Consider the following 5,012-nt stretch of genomic DNA (forward strand, 5'->3'; position numbering starts at 1 on the left):
AAAACCTGGTCATTTCTTCTGGAGTCACATCTTTCCAACGAGTAAGACGACAATTGCGTGTGTTGCTTCTGCCTGACTCTAACTGTTGCCTTGCATATCGGTTTGTTTCGGTCACCATTAACAGAATGAGATCACGGTCAAAAATAGCACAAAAAATATTCCATAATAAATCGTCATTTACATGGAATAAGGCTTCATGGCGTAGTCCCTCACTATAACCTGTAAAACTTTCTCTGAACAAAGTTACCAAATTAGTATGCCAATCTTGAGAGGGCGGGTGAGTGGGAGCTGGTGAACCACTTGGTTCGACAGGATCGTTAGTTTCCATTATAAATTGCTCAATTACCTCAATGGAATCTTCGTTTTCCAAAAGTTCTTTCTCTTCCAAAGGTAACTGGATATCAATGGAATCACTGACTGCGGCATCTTCTAATTCCAAAAAAACTTCGTCTTCTCCATCACTTTCTTCCAAAATACGCAGCAAATTAGCATCACTTAACGGTCGGGAACTCATTTTTGCTAACTATTTTGTGCAACAATGATCTGCGATGCTCGATTAATTATGATTAACGTTTATAATTATTTTTATGCAACTACCGCAAGAAAACTAAAACAATTAGTTATATGAATACCCACATTTTTTGCTTCGACGTTCCCTGCATCATATGTGATACACTAAAATTAAGGACGAGACGTCCTTGTATCACATGTGATACATGCTGAAAATAACTGTAATATTACAGTGACGGAGATTTCAAGTATAAATTTATTAAATGTGAAGTTTTTCCAACTACCTTTAATAAAAAAACCGCAGGACGCCACGTGAAGGTTGTTGGATTTGGCCTGGACAGTCAACGTGTTAAAACAGAACCATCTCACTAGGGAGGATACCCGGAACAAAACCGAGCACATCCGAAGGCTTTGAAGCGGCAGCCCCGCTATCGGAATAAGGCATAGTGGGCTAATCACCCGCTTGCCCGACAATCATTGATTCCTGAAACTGAAACAGATAGAAACCGGACCGATCTTTTACCGACGACTTTTGGCATGAAAAAACGGACACGAATTGCTTATTGGAACGTACGAACGCTTAGCGATGATAGCCGACTAGCTCAACTAGAAGCAGTAATGCTTAGCTACAACCTGCAAATTCTCGGTCTAAGCGAAGTGAGGAGAAACGGTTTTGGAGAGCTGAAAACGTCCAGGGGTTTGACTTTGCTGTTTTCAGGTAAAGAAAGTGAGGAAAATGTGCGAGAGTTTGGCGTGGGATTCCTCCTTTCTAATACAGCAAAGAATAGCCTCTTGGGCTGGAAGCCGATGTCAGACCGGATCATTTACGCCCGTTTCAACTCAAGAGCACGGAAGATTTCCATTGTGCAGTGCTATGCTCCAACCAATGCATCTCCTGAGGATACCAAGGACGATTTCTAAAATGCCCTTAACGCCACCCTTATGAGCATCAAGAAGCAAGACATCGTCATCGTCATGGAGGACCTGAATGCAAAGGTTGGGAGTGTTAACACTAACCGCGAACGTCATATGGGTACACAAGGACTTGGAGTGTGTAACGAGAACGGGGAGAGATTTATCGAGTTTTGCCAGAACCACGACCTTACCATCGGAGGAACATTATTTATTCATGGTGATCACCATAAGTACACGTGGAACTCTCCCGATGGGGTCACCAAAAACCAAATTGACCATCTTGCCATTAGTTCCAAATGGCGTTCTTCACTGCTCGACGTCCGCAACCGCAGGGGCGCCGATATTGATAGCGATCACCACCTGGTGGTTGCTGAAGTCCGGCTCAAAGTAGCAGTAGCCCATGCGGCTGGAGGTCTAGGCAAAATTGAAAGAAGGTTTGACATGAGCAAACTGCATGACTCAGATGTGCGTAAAAGTTTCCAACTCGAGTTGCGCAACCGCTTTGCTGTGCTCGACACTGCACTAGACGAGAAGAAAGAAAGAAGAGAAGAAGACCAGATACACTAGACGAGAAGTGGAACCGCATCAAAGTGGCCTATACAGAGACCAGCTCCACCGTCTTAGGGCACAAATCAACTCATTCTCGGGAGGACTGGATGTCACAACGCACGTGGAACCTAATCGTAGATCGCAGGAATCTACATCTGAGACTGCTTGAAACCCATGAAGACGCCATGCGAGCCGACCTTAACACTCAATACCGCCAGAAACGCAAGGAAATTTATCGAAGTACCCGCAAAGATAGGAGGCAGTGGGCTGTCGGTATTGCTGATCGTGCTCAACAAGCTGCAAACACCGGTAACTTGAAGGACTTGTACAAAGCCACTAAAATCTTGGCAGGCAACGGCAAGTCAAAGAAGAAGCCACTGAAGGATAAAGATGGTCAGTTCGTTGTGACGCCAGAAGGGCACCTACTACGCTGGCGTCAACACTTTGAAGAGGTCTTCCGTTTTTCAGCTGCTTCGACTTCGACACTTGACGCACCGCACTTGACGCACTTTGTCGACTTCGAAAAAGCCTTTGATACGTGGAAGTGGTCTAGCATCTGGTCCCGCCTCTTGGAAATTGGAGTGCCGCCGAAAATAGTCAAAAAGTAGCTACAAAGCATTTACAACAATTATTCTTGCAAAGTAACTCACGACGGCCTCATATCGGATGACGTTGCGGTGCACGCGGATGTTCGCCAAGGCTGCGTCCTATCGTCGCTACTTTTCTTAGTCGTTCTAGACGGAACTTTGCTTCGCATCTTAGAACACAGGCGCCGCGGCATAGAGTGGGGATTATCCAACGTCTTGGAAGACTTGGATTACGCTGATGACATATGCCTGCTGAGTCATACCCACGCCGATATGCAAGCTAAGCTAAACGATCTAAGTCAGGAAGCGGCAAAATCAGGGCTTAAAATCAACATCCGGAAGACCAAGGAGATGAGAACTGGTTTGAAGAATCGCTCACCGTTGCTGATTGGCACAGAGGCAGTGGAATGCGTCCACAAATTTACATACCTCGGGAGCGTCGTGTCAGAGACTGGAGGAAGTGAAGAGGACATCGATTCACGGATAGCCAAAGCCCGAACTACCTTCGCGCAGCTGAGACCTGTTTGGCAAGCACGGAAACTGACCCGAAGGATTAAACTTAAGATATTCGGGCCCAACGTGAAATCCGTGTTGCTTTACGGGTGCGAAACGTGGAAGGTTACAAAGAACATCTCACGCCAAATCCAAATTTTCGTCAACCGCTGTCTTCGTCGCATTCTCGGTATTTACTGGCCCGAGACCATCTCAATCTTAGAGCTGTTGGAGAAATGCCATGAGAGCCCGATCGACAGTCAGATCAAGCGTCGTAAGTGGAGATGGATTGGACACACGCTCCGAAGGGACCCCGACCATATTCCCAAACAAGCTTTGGACTGGAATCCCCAAGGGAAAAGAAAGCGTGGCCGTCCCCGTCATACCTGGCGACGCTCCGTTTTGGCAGAGGCGGCGAGCATCGGAATGACGTGGAGCGAGGTGGAGGCTGAAGCCCAAGACCGATCGCGATGGAGGACATCTGTGGACGCCCTCTGCCCCATCTAGGGGACATAGGACATTCATCATCAATATATGTATATTAATAACGAGCGCGTCTCACCGTTAAGCATACCAGCTTGGCGAGAACTAATTTTTTTGTAAAAACATTTTTATAATAAATAAATAAAAAAAAATATGTATATATATATACACGGGTGGACACATAAAATTGCATAAAACTGCATTGATGTTCAGTATTGCTTTCAATGGAATATTATTAATAGTATGCAAACTTTTTAGGCTTACCTAAACGATGAAGTGAAGTTAATGCTTCATAACTGAGGGTCGTGCTTGTCCTGAAATTATTTTACCCATGTGTCGACTGGCTTCCTTCATACCACTCTGTCCTCAGCTATTCTCATGACGTGAAGTGAATTATATAATCATAAAAAAAAAAATTAAAAATGGAACAGAAAATTTCAAATTGATAGTTATTTTATTTGCTAGTGGAATTATTGTTACCAACAGAATTTTTAGATAGTTTTTCTAACTCAACAAGAGTTTTAGTAAAATTATATGGATACTTTGAAAATATCTATATTGTTGTGAATATACATTTTTATATATAGGTACATAATATTGTTGTAAATATACTGTGAAGCAACTGTAAGTATACCCACTTTATTAAAAACATTGGGATGTTTTTGTTACCAATAGAATTTTTAGATAGTTTTTCTAACTCAACAAGAGTTTTAGTAAAATTATATGGATACTTTGGAACAAGCCGCACAAATTCTGGAATTGGTGTGGCAGAACAATTGCCTTTTAGAGACAGGTACAAAGGGAGACATGGTACTGGTAGACCTCGGTTAACCACCAGTCTTGATGACCGTTTAATTGTGTCAACTTCTTTGTGAAATTGTTTCCTGGCATCAGATGACATAAAAACAGAGCTAAAGGAAAAGGCTATCGGCCCTTTTAGAAATGGCCAAATTTGTCTGCAGCTCACAGACAAGCTCGCTTTGCGAGTGAACAACTAAATTTGTCCAAGAAATAAGTATATTACTAAGATAGTAATATTTTCTTTCTGCTTCTCTCTTATTCTTTCCACGGTAAGTTTTCATGCTTCATTGTTACTCGTAAGACCAAATATGCAGCTTATTAAACAACTTAACCAGTAACATTTTAATCCAGACATAAATACTATTCTATACAGATTTTATTTCATTTTTCACTCACACGCCCATTTTGCTACTATATAGTTGTTTTAAGAAATATGAAATCTTAATCTATTTTATTTCAAATAAGTATGATGATAATAATGATGATATACCTAAGGAAGATACAAAACAAATACTTTGGGATTCGCCATTGGTCCACGTTACACCACACAGTTTGACACAAAATTTAACAAGTGCACAAAACCGTGCCAGGCTTCTAGCGTTATCAACTAAAGAGTCAAATCACTGGTTGAATTCATTAACCTCTAAAAATCTTGGGACACTTTTAGATAATGAA

General features: G+C 42.4%; 1 pseudogene; it reads left to right on the plus strand.

The window, feature by feature from the left end:
• Positions 1–1,047: 1,047 nt before the first annotated feature.
• LOC125076901 lies at positions 1,048–3,560 on the plus strand (annotated as a pseudogene).
• Positions 3,561–5,012: the final 1,452 nt, after the last annotated feature.

This window comes from Vanessa atalanta, chromosome 3 (assembly GCF_905147765.1).
Source record: "Vanessa atalanta chromosome 3, ilVanAtal1.2, whole genome shotgun sequence".
In the NCBI taxonomy this organism is placed as follows: Eukaryota; Metazoa; Arthropoda; class Insecta; order Lepidoptera; family Nymphalidae; genus Vanessa; species Vanessa atalanta.